An 18,296-nucleotide genomic window follows, 5' to 3' on the forward strand; every position below is an offset into this window, starting at 1 on the left:
TCCTGTTTGCACCATGAGAAAATTATGACTGCATCGAAGCTCCAAAACTAAAGGTCAGTAGCATAACACAAAGATATGACAAAGATTTTCGGTACACATTATCTTTAAGGTGTCTAGTATTAATATATAAATTCACAATGATTTAGTTTTTGTTGAATGTAAACATGTTGATGGCAACAATAGTGACTTGTGGGATACTAACAGTTTTTTTTTCTTAGTATAACTATTCAGTTTTGTATAAGTTTTTTTTTTTAAATGTATAATAGTAAACATAGAATGCGATGAAACTGTGTAAAATGAGTTAATAACTGGAATGTATACACATTACACCCATCACTATTGTGACCAACCATAAAACACAGTTTTCCATAAAAAAATATTTTGATATTTTCATTAGTTTAAACCTGTTAATAAGCTTTTCGGTTTTCTGTCATCCAGTTTTAAAACACACAAGAAACTCCATATTTCTGATTCTGATCCGGGATCCTTCACTGACTACAGGCTCCTGGTTTTGCGTCTCGCCAGTTTCAAGTTCCTCGGGAAGAGATCCAGTCCGTACTTTACCACAGACCTCAGTCACCGTTACCGCAGCATCCGTCTAAACCTCCTTCAAATCCAGCCATACACAGCACTTTACATCACTTTCTTCACCTAACACACCAAACCTTGACATTCTCCTTCAGTATATCAGTGATTATCTGCGGGGACCGAGCGGGATACAACCCTTTAACCGCGACTAGCAGCTTCGCTAATTCTCAGCAGAGGGTTTCTGCGTCAAGAAATGATGTGGACACCGAACCGCTGGTACGTTACCGCTTCCGTTCCGTGGTTTGTATAGTTTATTTTCACCCTCCAACGGCTAATTTCCTTCGCTAACGAGAGATGCCGTCCGTTGGATATTGATAAGCTGATTAAAATGGATGAATGGCAGCCACGTATCTTTGCAGATGCGAAAGTCTCCGCTAGAGTTATCTCACAGCTTATTATTATAAACGAAGCCTGTGGGAATTCTGATATATCTTGAGTCTCATATGCTGTTTCCTCAAGAACCGGAGCTCATTGATCCGAGATACAAACCCTTGTTAATCTAAGCGTGCTGTTCTGCTATTAAACACCTGTCTGCTCGAGTTTCAGTGATCAGGCTTTAGTTCAGGAGAACAGCAGCTGCTCATGATAACGTTACCTGATCAGGTGAGATGATGATGATGATGATGGGCGGCTGGCCCGGTGAAACACGACCTTGGGGACTTTTTGGGGAGATCAGAAAACCAAGGTCAGGTGGTGACTTTGCGGTGTGTCTTATGGAGGCACTAGTATTTCCTTAACTTAAGTTGTTGTGACGAAACTGAGGTGGCTAGTTTGACTTCATAGTCAGTTTGGTTTGGTGTGCTGCTCTAGTTTAACTCTCTGTGATCCACAGTACAAGCAAAACTCAACACACCTGCTCTTTTCATAGAGTCCCTGTGTGTTTATTAGATAATTAGTACTTGAATCCTATTTGAAAATAAACTATAATCATATACGAACCCTCATGGATTTCCAAACCAGGATGTTTCCTCTGTGCAACACAAAAGAAGACATTTAGTATAATGTCCAGGCTGCTCTACACAATTAGAGTAATTGGGGGCTTTCAGGCTCCAAAAATATCATAAAAGCCCAATTAAAAATGACTCATATGATCGTATAGCCATGCACAGCTTTTGTGGGAAAACAGTTAACGTTAAATAGGATAAACAGTATTATTTAACTAGTCTCCGCTTTCTTGACATGCAGTGACTTTTTATTATTTATATATTGAATTAGCTCTTCTTTGTATATTTTTTATAACATGGTTTGATAACAAGGCAGAACTGTGTGTGGTCAGGTTACATTGCAATATAGTTAGTTGATAATATAAACTGTAATTTACTTTCTGCCAATCTTTTATTTCATAAGTGCATGATGTCGTTATAATTATGTAATTAAGGCTAATTTGGACCTCACGGCTATAGTCATTGTGGAAACAGTGTTCCTCAGTCATCTGTTCAGGTAAAGACGTGTCGATGTCGTGCCGCTTAACTATTAAAAGACTCTAACGGTTGTAAACTGACCCAGTGGCTGATTCTGCCAATTACAGACTCCTTTAATTATGCAGGAGGCTGGAGAGGACACCGTCTGTGTGGCCAGTCACTGCTTTATAGGGTCAGAAGTTGTATTTCTGTTCTTTTAGAGAAGTAAATCATTTCAGGAATCATTTATCAATCAGTATTTATCAATAAATTATGCATGCCATTCAATGAGTTGCTTCTTTCTTATGGAGCCTGTCCTCCAACAAAAAAACGACCATATAGGTCATTTGTGCAAGCATTTATTATGACCTATATTTACGTTTTAAAGTTATCGCGTTGCGTCTGTCGCGTTGCGTCTGTCGTCATGAATTGATGCATAACGTCATTACCAATCAAACGTACGTTTATTTAAATGCAACGTGTGGGCGTTTTACACCGATCTCACACTATTTCCTACATGTTTTACTACTGTAGGTGGCTTATTCGTTCGAATGACCACACCTAACCTAACCCCACCCCTAAACCTAACCCTCACACAAATCATGCTAAATTATGATTTATTGAGCATATACATTTTCGGGCATGTCTGTTCCCTGGGATGGAACCCATGATAGCATGATTACATATTAAGGTATAACGCAATAATCTACTAACTGAGCTACACGAAACGCAAACCAGAGGGCAAATAAAATAGTACAAAACATTAATATGATAATGACCTTTTGCCGATAGGGGCCCAATTGTAGTATACGCTCTGATGGGTCGTATTTCAGGGATTTGGACAAACGACCTATACGAGCATATTGGTTGGAGGACAGGTTGTTCTTATGTTTTCATAGTTGCTTATAGTTTTATATTCCTGCTTCTCATTTACATAGCTTTTTCTACTATATCTAATATTGAAATATTGTACCCAGTAGTACGTGGTATAGCTTTCTATTTTTGCTGCTCGTGTTCATATGCTCATCTAACCTAACAGTGTGTATCTTATAAATGCTAATTCCTTGTACGTCTTAAGTAAATCCATTGTATTTGGCAAGAAATGTGATTCTGATTCTGCAATACAAAAGATGTTTTGAAAAATGTGTGTATAATGAAAGTCAATGGGGTCTGAAACAAAATTAGAACACAAAGACTTAAAAAAAAGAACACTTTTTAGAAAAAATTTCTTCTGTGTTCCACAGGATTTTGAAACACCTTTTTTTGTATATCTTTATTTGAATTTTAGTGTTTTTATGTGCTTGTTTATGTGTTTTTTTTTTTTATTAATATTTACTAAAGAGTTAGTTGTAGTAATTTTAGTACTTCAACTTAAACTTTGAATTCACGTAAGAGAAAGAGAGTAAACGTACGGTCACATTTAGCGTTTTTTACAGGTGAAACGTAGTTTGTGTCAAGCAGGTCGCACCAGATCACAGGACTGTTTAACAGAAAGTTGATTGCTTTGAGCGTTACTTCTGTGTGACCTGGGCTTCATACATCTCTATGCTGCTGACAACAGACACTGGACCTTTTTTGTTGATGAATTTCACTAAAAATGTTATGTTAACTATGTAACTACTATTCAGGATTGGAACTCAAATTGTAATTTTTGGGTGAACTTTGCCTTTAATACTTATGGTTAGGGGGGGTTTTGTCACTCCCCTACACGTACTGTATATTAGCAATAACAGAGAGTGTTGTGTTAGCAAACAGCACTATTTAGTGTGCTGTGTGTGCGTGTTTTTAAGCTAAACAGCAGTGGTTTTTGTAAGTGGGCTACAGTAGTACTCTGGCCGTCCCACACTCAATGTTGAGGTGGGGGTGTTTCACTTAAAAGAAGCTACATCCTGATCAATAAGAGTAATGAGTTTTATCTCCAGTGCGCTGTGTGTTCGTCTGAGTGTGTGTGTGTGTTGTGTGCTGACTCGCTCTAATCCCGAGTTTTCATAGAAGCGCTTGATTCTTCCTGTATCTTGGCTGGTGTCTTTCACGGGACATTATCCTGCTTTACAGAGGGCTGGACTGAGCCGGGTTCAGCAGGTTGATTAGTGCGTCCATCTGTTCACTGTCTGCTTTGTGTTTACTGGAGTTTTTAACATGCTTTGCTATGAAGTCCTCAGACAGGTTGAAACAGTATGATAAGAAAAGCTCTGTACTCTGCCCACTTGCTGTTTTTTAGGGAAAAAATGGAAGGTAGAAGAATAAATAATGTGTTTCACAGCAAATGCTGTTTTTTTTTTCTTTCTAAATTTTATTCTATTTAAAATATAATTCACAAATACAATTCACACTTTAAGCAATATCATATAGCATATTGAATATCGCATAAACTTTTGCTGGAGCATGTTATTTTTTATTTTTTTGCAGTAAACTGAAAGCCAATGGAAAAATCTTATTGTGTTTTTGGTGAGGGAACCAGGATGATGTCACTGCAGCGCTCTATTCCAACTGTCCTTAAAGGTCCCCATGAAATCAAAACAAAAATAATGTTTTTTGGTTTTTAGTATGCATATGTTAGCCTTAAGGTTATCTTTTAGAAAGTGTGCTCCAGAACTGACAAAATTCTCATTTAGATGATGTAATCATTTAAAACTTCTGCCAGTGTGAATGAGCGATGTTCATGACATCACCCATGGCTTTTCATAAGATTTTCTGTCCAATTAATTGCTTTCTATTATCTGAAGTGTCCTGTCGCCCACACTATGAATAGATGCTGAAGCTGCGGCTGAAATCAGCCACTTGTTCACAGAAACATTGTTCACGAAACCTCTCGGACCCATTTTAATTCTACACAGAGTGCCATATTTTATAGCGAAATGGATAAGATTAGAAGAAGAGATGGTTGAACAAACAGCACTGATGAGTAGAAGAGATAACACAGATGCCATTCACCAGTATATTACACACAAACTACACATCCTCAGCACAATTACGCTCACCGTTTTGCTTTAGTAAGTTTCATATTGAATCTATGAGACTATCCAATACGGCTTTACCAAGTTCAATGGCTCGGCCGGAGCTGATAAAAATAAAATGCTATTTAAGAAAGAGGTGGAGCTGCTCGATACATCCTGCGCTGTCTTCCTGTTTCTTTTAAAAAAAGGCACTTCAGGGTATCTTTTAGTCACATGATATCTTTTTGTGAGAAACAATGAAATTTCTCATGCAGAGCTTTCTCTCTTATGAAGTTTTATGGGCCTCTTTTATGACACTATTTTTCATATTTGGTGCATGTGTAGGTGACTATATGAAGACAGAATTTCCATTTTTGGGTAAACAAACCCTTTAAACTACTTTGGAGGACCCTGAGCTCCTCAAGCAGTCAGCTATGTACAAACTAAAGATGGGAATCATAGCTGCCATAGGGGCGAATCCAAAGGAGAATCCAAAACCCTTAGAGGACCACAAAGCTCTCTACTGCTCAAGAACAGACTTCCTAACTGACAGGAAACTGCGTGAGGCTGAGATGGCACACACCAGCGCTGGAACTTCTTTGTCTCCTGACATAAACGTCTGCACCTCCGTCGACCCCTCTGTTAAGTTTGCAGATGACACAGCGCTGATTGGCCTCATAAGCTACGGTGACTAATCTGCGTGCAGACAGGAGGAACAGCTGGTGAGCTAAAGAAACATAACTGCCTGGAACTGATCAAAAGATGGTGGAGATAATAGACTTAAAACCACAGCTCCCCTCAACATCATCGACTTCAGAGGAAGTGCTTAGGAAACAGTTCTTAGAAACACAGTGGAAGGCACAATTTAGAAATAATTGATCAAAAATGAAAATGTACTTTGTGTGACATTCTTTCATCTGGGGAACACAAAAGATTTTAAGCAGTATTATCACACTGTTGTTTCCCATATGGTGAAAGGACAAAGTGACCTCGAGCTGACAGACTCTAGAAAGCACCATGAGAGAATTATATAAGTGGTCCATAAATTGTGCTCTATATTTAAACCTGAGAAGTCTGTGATGAACGGAATGATGTTTGGTTTTTATTCATTGAAAATGTCCACATACGTGCTTCCACATGCTGAAAACATTGCATGTTGTGAGCCAGTCATTGTGTGATAAAAATCTTGTGTGTTGTGAGCCAGTCACCAGTGTGATAAAAACAAAGGGTCTCTTTCACTAAGCATATTATGTATGCACACATTTTTATGAAACCTGCGTACAAACGTTTTCACGAACAAATCATAACTCACTTAAACTTTTGTGCTGAAATGTATTATAAATTTAAGAAAAATTAGAGAAAGCTGAAAGCACATGTATACGTAAAAATCACAATCTCTTAATGATCTATATAATATACTGTATAAACTATATATAAGCTGTATGTTTCATTATATACGTTAAATATGTTAATATATGTATGTACATGGCGTGTTATTTAGAATATTTCAAATTCACTAGCATTAGGATGAGATTAAGAACAAATTTATGCGCGGACGCAAGTGTTGTGAATTAGGCAGAAAAGTTTTCATGAGAAAATTCAAATGTACATATAAATATGAATAATCTATGCAAATGTGTGTATAAATACAAATAATCTATGCAATTATTAAGTGAAAGACCCACAGCAAGACATCTATTTTCTTTCAAGGATAAAAGTCAAACAGGTGATATAAGGAAATGATTTGGAGATATTTTGTAACAAGCATTATTATTTGTTGAAAAGGAAACAGTTATGGCGACAGTTGATGGTTTTTCAGGTCTTTACACTGCAAGAAGCAATTTAGAACAATAAAAAAAGAGACGGGCACAAAAACATTTCGTCCCCAGGCAGTGTCCCCAGTGAACAACTGAACTACATATCTGCTGAAGAACATCTTTAATCATTAGAAATATGCTGTTGAAATTCAGCATCTGAAACAAATGCCACTTGGGCTGATTATTTTAATGATTTCAAATATTACAGTAACAAGTGAAGGAGTGCAGGTGAAAAAATACCATTTATTTTTTTTATTTATATATTTATTTATTTATTATGGGGGCATGAGCAATTTGTGTACAAAACTTTAGACAAGCTACATGTGACTTAATCTTAAAAAGACTGACTTTAATACTCGAAGTAACAAAGAACTACACGACCCAAAATCCTGATTAGAAATTCACCAATCATTGATTCTGCTGAAATAAACACCAAAATAGTCCTTATCTGTGAATCCATTAAAATAAATGGAGTCACACTTTAGTTTAGGGCACAGATCTCACTATTGACTAACTGTGTATTTGGTGTAATCCAATGTGTTTCTGTGGTTTAAGGTACAAAACACATTATTTTCCACATAATATACGTTTATTGTAGCTCCTCTATGCCACTCCTTCTGAAACACGTACAATTTTACAATTCCCATTGTTCTGTAAAGAGAGGTGTGCTCTTACTATACTGTGACTCCGGCGCGACGAGAGAAAACCAATAAAACCCATTACAAACGAGGCATTGGTTGCATCACGTGTGGACATAATTACTGATTATAATTATTTATACTGTCCTTTTACGCATTTAGTTGTGTATTGTGCAGCATAAACATAAAAACATGTCATCAGTGGCAAAGTCTTTAAATCTGTAAACTAGGGTTGGGTACCGAACTCGGTACTTTTCAGGGTACTGACCAAATTGCTCCGGTACTACCGAGTACTGATTCACGTTAAATCAGTCGGTGCCAAATTTCGTTACATACACTACAGAGAGAGAGAAAGAGAGACCTGTGACGTGATGCCACCCCTTCAGCTCCGTCAAACAACACACAATGTGAAATGTTATGAAGTACTTTTCCAGGACCATATGGTAATTGTTGCAGTTTATTGCGTAATTAATTTTCAAAACCTTCAGAGATGATTTTCTTGATTTTACAAATTCCTTATTATTTCAAACCAGTGAACCTGTTTGGATTTAAATAAAATGCACATTAAATCTGTTTTTTGATTATTAATTTTATTCTGTTGAACTGGAAATAGAAGTTGTGACTGTCATGCGTATTGAGTCCTGTACTGTTGATCGTCACCAGTGCTGACTCACAGTGACATTTATGAGGTCTTAAATGACTGGAACTCGCAGTGAAGCTGATCTGTACACAGTATGGGGGCACGTGGGCCCCTCACAGACCTCGCACCAAATGTGACCTAGTCATTGTGTTGGTTTGCTCAGTACAATAATCTAGCAGGCACAGTTGAGTACAACAACATTCTTCAAGTACAAAGGTCTTCATCAGTCTCCATTGTTGCTGAGGACAGTTTACGGAAAACCTGTATGCTAACATGTGAGATAAATGGAAGAACGAACCTATTTCCGTTAGCAGTGTCAGTCAGGTGGGGGAAGGTTTTCCCGTTATTCCTAGCGGGGAGGATTGTGCTGAGTCAAGGGAAATCTATATCAGATGCTTTGAAAGACTTTATAAATGTTACTGATGCACTGAATGAAAATGGAATATTGAGACATTTTCATTTTTGGAATGGGTTGGAAATTAATTAGTATTAATTGATTAGTAATTCTAATCAAACCAATCAAAAAATGTATACCAATCCATTTATTTAAACATAATTTTTTTTCATATCCATAACTTAATGTCAAGTTCGCGACTACTCTCCCACACCATATTCAGGAAAACGGATGTATTTTTTTTTACTTTCATAACTTGTTTTATATGGACATTTTAACTGCATTCTAAGCTTCGTCAGGCAGTAATTGCTTTAGACTCTCAAGATGTGTTTTTGTTTGTTTTTTGCAATGTTAGTGACTTGATATTGTTAGCTTGCATATCATTAAAACAATGAAGACGATTCATATCGCACATCCATACTCTCTGCAATTTCCCACCAAAATAAACCTTGGTTTAACCCTTGAAAGTGCATAAATGAAGTCACAAGTATTTCAATTTTACTACTAATACAATTATTATGAAATATCCTTTTTAATTTTATGTGCAGTTGTATAGCAATGTTAATATGACTCTGTCTTATAATCATTTATAATACATTTTCTTATTTTTTATTTAATCACACTCACAACTGTCAATACCAAAGAGTCCCGGACAACAGGGATGTTGTGGAAATGTGTCCCTGTGCGATTTAAAATGACAACAGTAGTATTCAGGACACTTTCAGTTAAAAGCTACCACTCACTTTTACATGTTTAAATTTATTCAGAACTAGTTCCAGTCCGATTTGCAAATTAATGTTGTGTGAGCTGATTCATTTTAAACTCGATCTCAAAGTCTCAGACTCATCAGTCACAAATGGCTCACAGTCTGAACCCTCATTAGCAATGTTTCCATCCACCTATTTTTATGCACATTTTGGATTATCGCATAAAAAAATGCTGGAAGGAAATGCCAAGATGCGCATAAATTCTAAAAATGGGCATAAAAAACATATGCGCACAACTGAGTAGGATAAACTTTTTATCTGCTAAGAAAAATGATGATGGAAACACATTTACCGAATAAATTCCACCATGAGCATTGAAAAACTCATGTGACACCACGCTATGAGATGGGAAAACTTGACTAACTAGTGGACCGATCTTGTTGACCGCATTTATTGTTTTTACAATGACCAATGACCGCATTTATTGTTTTACGTCTGCTCTCTCTGAAACTAAAGTAATTTGTTACATATGAAAATTATTATATTCAGTGGTAGTTTATCAGGAAGTGACAATTTTGTTCTCTTTGACTCATTGGATGGAATCTGTGCTTTATTTGCAAATGTTTTATGCAATATCCCAGTTTTGCACATAAGTTAACATAGCTATTATTGAATTAACATCTGACTAAACTGTCATTACCTTTGATCGTATCCAATCTGAAAATGAGAGCCATTACTGTGTAATGTTGTAAAGTCTTATTACAATCTGAGAAATGAGTGGAAATTAAATGCTTCAGAATCACATGCCTGATAATAAAAAAAAAACAAGCTCACGAAGCAGCTCCTTAGGAGCAACCGAAGATGAAACGCTTCTAGAGAAGCTCCTGAGAAAGATTTCATAAAAAAAATAAAATAAATAAATATTAATTGTTGCAGTACAGAACCTGGTTGGGCCCCAGGAATACTAAGAGCTAATCTCACAGGATACACTCCTGAATTACACAACCCAATTCACAGGACAGTCCTGGGACATTAATATTTAACATTTACTGTGAATCCAGTGTGAGATATTGTACTAGCTACCTGTGCTGCTCTTGGTAACATATTAAGATAAGGCAAAAAATTGTGAGGGTTTATCTTGGGTTAATTTCATAATGACGTGTTATAGACTATTAAGGACTTCTGTTTAGTGCGTTGCCTAATTACCATTTTTGTTGCACTGTTGCATTAATTATAGGTTAGGTGGCTGTCTGCTTGTGGAGATGGGCTGTGTCAGATGTAACTGAATACCTGTATGTTTAAGAAGGAACTTTGTGTTGGTTCAGTTTGATGGAGAGGTCAGTTGCTTACAGGTCTGTTTCTTACAAATATGATGTAAATGCTACAGTCCTCTTCCTAAAAGTACATGTAGGGGGCTGAGATATCTTTCCCCCTTTTTATAAATGTAAATGCGTGTGCAGTGTTGTGGAGGGGTGGTGGGATCTGTGTGGTGGTGCTGAGCTCAGTTACTGTCTGATTAGGTACATAACCACATCTCGGTTTGAGATCGACTTTACAGTTGTTGGGCCCAAACTCCAGACATGCTAACAGAGAGCGCTTGCAGGTCACAAACCTGTTTGACCCATGCTAAGGCCAGTAAGAGGGTGGTCTTGAGTGACATGGTCTGTAGCTCAGCCGTTTGATGCGGTTAGGTTAGTGTTTACCTGTTCAGTGTGATGTGATGTTTAAGGTCCTCAATAACATAGTAGTCCAATTTCACTTGCCTTTTTCAAGACAAATTAAAAGGCCTAAAAAAATCTGTAAGTGGATATTACTGCGGTATTTTATGTTGTAGAGTAAAACATCAAAATATCTTGAGCTCATGTTAATCACAGACCTTATTTCAAGCATTTCAGATACCAAAAGGATGTTAAGGACTTAAGGATGTTGGACCTAGTACTGCTAAAATGCTTACTCATTTCCAGGTTTTTGCCTGTAAAATATCCTTCCATAGGGCCCTATGTAATCTGTTTTATTTTTAACCCAAGATCTGTATTATGTTTTTTGTTTTTTGGACTCCTTTTTAAAGGGTTAGTTCACCCCCCAAAAATGAAAATTTGCCCACTTCTAAGCACTTGAATGGGAGTTGAATGGGGCACACATCCTTAATGAAAAGTGCCTCACACGGCTCCGAGGGGTGAATAAAGGCCTCTTCATGTAGCGAATCCATGTGTTTTTTGTAAGAAAAATATCCATATTTAAAATATTATAAATACTTTTTCTCACTTCTGTTTTATGTCATGTGAGCAAACTGTTCTAAGCAGATGATAAACCCAGTTTCCTCTTAGCTTATATCGAAATCCATTCTTCTATACAAATCCTTGTTTTGTTTTTGTAATTGGTGACAAGCGTTTTGTTTTTCCGTCTTTCCTCTGTGCTTCCATGTTCATCACTAATCACCGATTGCATATATCCTATGTGCGATTGCATATATCCTACGTCTTCTGCCCAGAGCGGTTTGTATGTTCGACACTCAGCGGAAATGATGAAAAAATACAGTACAGTACCATATTTGTTTTAGTACCGGTGGTACCGAGTTCCCAGTCAACCCAGTTCTTGATGGGCTACCTGAAAAGTGCGGAGATGTACTTTCTTCATAAAAACACTGAGAGATGGTGACATCAAAATGAGGAAACATCCAACTAAGATCAAATGAAAGCATGCAAGTTTCATTGTATTTCCCATACATTGATTTATTTGTGGCGGTCTGCCACAATATCAAATCTGACCACTACAAATAGATTTTCCATTACATTAGCAATGCACGAGTCAAAGTCAAAACCCTGTGCGGGTCTATTTATATCCCTGTATTTCTGAAGAAAACCAACGTTCTTCAGAAAATTATGAATGTCATTTTAATTTCATCTTGCGTGTAATGCTTGAGCAGCGTTTGTGAGCGCAGGCTCAGCGCTTATCTGATTACAGCCGTTACCGGGGAAACTCTCACTACACGCTCTACAAACTCCTCCTACTGGCAGAGAACGAATTTGCATATATATGCCACCACAAATACAGTCTGTTTTGTTTTGAATTTTATTAAATATTTAATTGGAATGACAGATTGAAATGACACTGTTATTAGAGTAGTTAATCGTTAGCATAAGTGCGGCCAACGCTTATATAATGAGCATTAGAATTAATAGTTAAGTTTCATTATTAACTATTTAATGTTCCTATAACTTTTATCAGGGTAAAAAAAACATGATGATATTTACTATTTTTGCACAGCAGAGCCATTTAAATGAATTTTGAATCTAAAATATGCGTGCTAGAGAATGTACTAATGGTTAACGTGCCATTTTAAGCGAACTTAGTTGTTATTCTTGGCTTTAAAATTTAAAAGCCCTTTTAAATTAAATATATACACAGTTTGGATTAAATGGAAGTATAGTCAAATTTTTTAATTAGGATGTCTTAGTGGGTTTTTTTGGTACCGAAATTGGTAACGAGAACCGTGGATTTTCATTGGTACTGGTACCGAATACTGAAATTTTGGTACCGGGACAATACTAGTGTTTAGTAAACATAACCTTTCCAAACTGCCCCATTCATCCACACAGAGACATGCAGAACATGAACAATGCATATTCAAAATGTTTTTTTTTTTTTTCAGGGTGTAAGAAATCTAGCCAGTAGGAAATATTCAGGAAACCTGCTTGCTAACGGTCATTGTTTTTGCAGTTCATGGTTACGTTAGTGGTGATAAGTCTACCAGAGAGCTACTAATTATACATATAAATGGACCACTTCTCTTTTTTCCTTCCACTTTCCATACTACTGCCTACAGTTCTCATCTTTTTGCTTCCTCTTTGTGTTTTTGTGTGAAGAGGACCTAAGTATTTTATGCTGTGCTAATGTACAGTGACAGAGCTGGAGCAACTTCTTCATTTGTCATCAGCTGTTCTGGGCTAATGTGCATTGTGTCCTTGTTTAGCATAATCTACTTCATAAAAACATTCCTGCTGGCCTCCATCGCTCACTTCTCTTCTGATTCACAGTGGAATATTCCAGTGGAACAGGCTGGTCCTCTCTGAGATAATGGAGCATTCTGGCCTTGAATCTAGTGTTTGCTGCTTTGACCTGCTTGAACAGCATATGCTACTCAGATCCAGAGCAACTAAATAGCACAAAACTGTAAAATATTTGCTTCTTTTTTGTTTATATTGTTTTATATTGGATTCGAAGTATGTACAGATGTGTGGTTACTCTAAAATCTTGATGTTTCACATTATAAATGGAGATAGTTGTTTACATCTGAATAGTTCAAATAATAGTTTTGCACTATAATAATGAATAAACTGAAGCAAACTGACATGGATGTGATTTGATTAAAAGAGATATACTTTGATATTATTTTCAGGGCCTATATTTTGTTTTGGAAAATGGGGAGTTTGAGAGGGGAGTTAGGGTATTTTTTTTTTTTTACATTTGTTAACTTAAATAATCCAACCTACAGTATATATTTCGTCACCCAGGGTATTTGTGTTTTACTATTTATAATGTTGTTTAGTGATCGACCGATATTGATTTTTTATAACCGATACCGATACCGATTATTTGCATGTTTATGTACCCGATAACCGATATGCAGAACCGATATTTATTTACTGTTATACTTCTGTTTCTGACAATTATTACAACACAAATGAGCTGAAAAAATAAAAAAACATTTTATTTATAACAATCACTCCCTCCTTGCATACAAAAAACTTTATATTTATACACAAATAAATAGAGGGGTCTGAGTCCAAAAAATTTAAGCACAAAAATGATTCTAACATATTGGTGGGGGCGGGAGGGCTATTTAGGAGTGCATAGCTATTTAGTAGTGTAACTTAATACTCCCAGTTAAGCAGAACTAGGTTTTAGTGTAGAAAACAGAGTCTTTCAGCATTCTGCCCTGTAAGCCTGCTTCCTTCAAAAATTGCATGCAGTGGCCGTGCTTGAGGCTTCCTGATCATCAACCCAGTCAGGTGCTGAGAAATATGAACAAACTTTTATCCCGAGACTATATAAAATTAAACCGCACTTGTCAGTTGGCATTTTATGATCTAGATTCAATCTAACGTTAGATCATGAAATGCCAACTGACAAAGTGCCGTTTGATTATAACTTAATCAACCGCGATCGCGCATGGAGATAATAAATAATTAATTTCCACAAAGCGGTATATGTATATGTGTATTAGCGAAATAATTGTTATGTAGTAAATGATAATATAATCTAGTGTGTTTAAACAAGATAATCTTGTCAAAAGTTTCATTCAGTGGCATTGCTTGAGGCTTCCTGATCATCAACCCAGTCAGGTGCTGAGCAATATGAACAAACTTTTTTTCCCGAGACTATATAAAGTTAAACAACACTTGTCAGTTGGCATTTTATGATCTAAATTTAATCTAATGTTTAATCATGAAATGCCAACTGACAAAGTGCTGTTTGACTATAACTTAATAAACCGCGATCGCGCATGGAGATAATAAATAATTAATTTCCACAAAGCGGTAGGCTATATTTATATGTGTATTAGCGAAATAATTGTTATGTAGTAAATGAAAATATAATCTAGGGTGTTTAAACAAGATAATCTTGTCAAAAGTTTCATTCAGTGGCCGTGCTTAAGCCTCCAGATCATCCGTCAGTTGCTAATATGAACGAACTTTCTCTTCTAGACTAATGGTGAGCAAATACAACAGATAGAGAATTAAATTCAACGCTTTTATTTTCAACATGCACTCATTCATGTCTGTTTTATTTAATTCATGTAAAGATACGTCTTTATTGGAGCAGGACATGACGAACACTACGTGACTCAATGAGTTCGTCTCAATTGTTTAGAAACAAGCTGCATAAATTAACTATATCAGGAATTTATGTCTCAGATCTCATTTGTGCATGTCTGTTATGTTAAATAAAGTTGATTAATTAAAGCAAACCAAGTAGAACATATACTTTACCTGTGCACTGAATTGTTGTTGACTGATCTCCTCAGACGCCCGGGCTGCAATGGCGGAAATCTCAAAACGGCCACAAGATGGCGCCGTAAATCGGCGAATCCGATATTACAAAACCGATACCCGATTATGGAAAAATGTTTAAATATCGGGAAAAATATCGGTAAACAGATACATCGGTCGATCACTAATGTTGTTGATTCATATTTATATTGTGAGGAAGATACTTAAAAAAACTTTCTAACTCTGATTTGAATTTATTTTAACTAAGAAAGACAAGTGAACAGTCAGTGATAAAATAAGAATAGATTGATGACAAGTAATGGCACAAAAATACAATAACAAGATACAAATTAAATGAACTGTGCTTTAAGTTTTTCATATAGGTTTACAGTAATATTCAGGTACATAAATACCACATAAGCAGAATAATCTATTTAACTTTAAGATAACTGGTTATTCTTATTCTATGTATAAATAAACTTCAATGACAGAGTAGCAGGAGTATTTTGTTGTTTCTTTAAGACCTCATGCACAGATCAAACTGCTACACGTTTTGTTTCTCAACTGTTTACATTAACTTAATAGCCTGTATAACAACAATGTTTAGTATAAATCAAATGTTTCCATGAATATTCATCAAGATGGGCACTTTGACATATTTTTGTATGTATTTAGCTGTTTATGCGCAAAGATGTGCACTCTCAGACGTGTGCATCTCTATGTGCGCGCACTTTTCGTGCGTGATTGTGAGGCATCTCATAGAAAGGGCCTCACATTACAGAGAGCACTACTAAATCGAGCACTTAAATGTTTAAAATTATAAGACTCAAAAGCATGTGCAAATGATACATTCCACCATCTGTCCAAGCGGCAACCTTCCACTGACTAAAACTTTAATTAATTTACTGCCCGCTAGAAGCTGGCTGCAAAAGGGAGTCAGTCCCATAGACTCTCCATGTTAAAATGCCCAACTTTACAGCAGAAAAAAACATGTTTACAGCCTGGTGCAAAAAATGTTTTTGGTCTATATAGCTAATTTTACCCTTCATGACAACTGTGAGGGGAGTGAATTTTTTTTATAACTTATCCGTTTAAATTATATTAAGCCTTAAAGTTCTGCATAATTAAGGGTGTGGCCACTTGAATGACAGGTGAATTGCCACTGCCGTCACCGCTGTCGAGCTAGGTGGGCATGGTTTCAGCAACCAACTTCCACCTTTTGCCCTTTTTCGATTATCCATGAGTGATGCTTGGTGACGCGCTGCCAAAATGGCAACGGCCGCCTCCGCCCACATTTGGCTTTTTATAAACGCTCTTCGGAAACCAATGGGTGACATCACGGACATACGTCCAAGTTTTTATACAGTCTATGCATCTGTCGCAAGCGTCTTTCTGCGGGACTGCGGGAATCAGTAGAGTTATGCACAATTCTGCGCCAAAATTCAAGCCCTGATTTTGTTGGTTATTTTTTACAAAAATCCAAATTTGTGAATAAAGCAGCATTTATGAGTGCAGCGCTGTTTTATGTACAGCGTTACCAGGTAAACAGCTATTTTACCACTCCAAAAATTGCACCTAATGCCGAAGAATGAATTTGCATTTTCATTCAGAACAGTGCCAAAAGACCAACAAGTGGGCGGGAAATATGTTTCATGTTGACGTCAAGATGAAACAGCTTGGGTTTTGTTTTAAAAATGACTTGTTTCAATGATTCAGAGTAGACTCTTTCTTTGAGAGACAATAAATGTATATGTTGTACTTTCAGATTTAAAACTTTGCAAGATGTTTTCATTTACTTAGAGCTGTGTTACACACTGTAAGAAAGGTCATTTTCAAAAATCCATAATGGGGCATTTTAAAACCACAATTAAATGGCAGGTTTTCTACAGCTTTTACTCAGGAGCAAAAAATCTGTCTTTAAACTTGAAAGAAATTTATCATGATAATTATCGATGTTGACTGAACATTATTAACCATCCTTACTAGAACAAATCCTTAATTTGTAGTCACAATATATATTTTTTCTTCTGCATGTCATTGGTGAAACTTTGTGTATTTGAGAGCAAATAGATATCAATATTGACGCATGGTTTCAACATCATGGTAAATATAACTATTTCACCTTCACTCTCAATCTTGAGGTGTTGGAGCCGACCGATATGTGTTTTAGGGCTGATGCCGATACAGATTGTTACATATCAAGTAGACCGATAACCGATATATTTCTGGTGTAAAGAGAACAAGGTAATGGTCGACCCCTATAGAAGTGTTAAAGCTGAGAAGGTGAGTAAGAGTAAAAATAAACACTGAGACCTGCTTCATTAACTGCAGACAACCTTACTGGACCGTCTCCAGAGAGTCTGCTGCTACTATATCAGCTGTGTTTCACAAGTTCACACTGACTGCTTGTGTGTGTGTGTGTGTCGCTGATGGAGAAATTTCTTCTCACTTGTGTAAACTGTGACAAGACCTAAAAGAAAAGAGAAAAATAAATCAATTAACAAGTTTGTGCTTCAAATTCAGTATATCAGTCAACATTGAGATGTTAGTTGAGCTCAGATCAGGTTTCATTTGTCAGAGTATGAAGCAGTTGTGGAGGGAAAATGGCCAAAAATTTGCCGATAGAGACATTAGCTCTTCATGTAGCGATTCTAGCTTCTGATGCGTGTTTCCCCACGTATCCCCAAGGCTCCCACGGCGCGGTTAATGTGCTGGAGGAGGGGTGGAAGCCCTTCAATTATAGATGTGTGTGTTCATGCAGTGTTTGTGTTCCCCCAGTGTGCTTGCTAAGCATGTTTGTGTTAGGAAGGCCAATACAGATGTATCCTGTTATCTCACTTGTAACTGTGCCCACTATTGAAACTGCTTTTCTTAAACTGTCTCACACAACTGTAGCGCCAGATCATCAGGATGAGTGTGTGTGTTCCTTTGGGTCTAATTAAGCTGGTCAGAGCATCTCCATACTGCATGACTAATCAATCCTGCTGCTGGAAGACACATGCAGAGACTGTAACATGTACAGTAGGACACACATTCACACTCATGGTTACACTGTACTTACAGGGTGTCCAAAATAACATACATTATACTTTCCTCAAAACACTTGCACATTTGAACAGTGCATTTCATGTAGCTATAGCACATACAAGCTTAGGTTTGCCAGCTCCAATTATAACAACTGAA

The 18,296-nt window shown here is 36.7% G+C and overlaps 1 protein-coding gene across 15 annotated transcripts in view; it reads left to right on the top strand.

Moving 5' to 3' along the window:
* Positions 1 to 18,296, top strand: part of osbpl6 (oxysterol binding protein-like 6) — a 73,682-nt gene continuing 55,386 nt past the window's right edge. For 12 of the 15 annotated variants that reach the window (XR_008155076.1, XM_052564815.1, XM_052564814.1 and 9 more), the window contains exon 1: positions 577 to 804. The gene's annotated coding sequence lies outside the window, so the exon portion shown is untranslated. Of the gene's footprint in view, positions 54 to 562; positions 805 to 18,296 lie in introns of those variants that run through there. The other 3 variants (XM_052564825.1, XM_052564826.1, XM_052564817.1) reach the window with 2 other exon arrangements.

Source organism: Carassius gibelio, chromosome B9 (genome assembly GCF_023724105.1).
Source record: "Carassius gibelio isolate Cgi1373 ecotype wild population from Czech Republic chromosome B9, carGib1.2-hapl.c, whole genome shotgun sequence".
NCBI lineage: Eukaryota > Metazoa > Chordata > Actinopteri > Cypriniformes > Cyprinidae > Carassius > Carassius gibelio.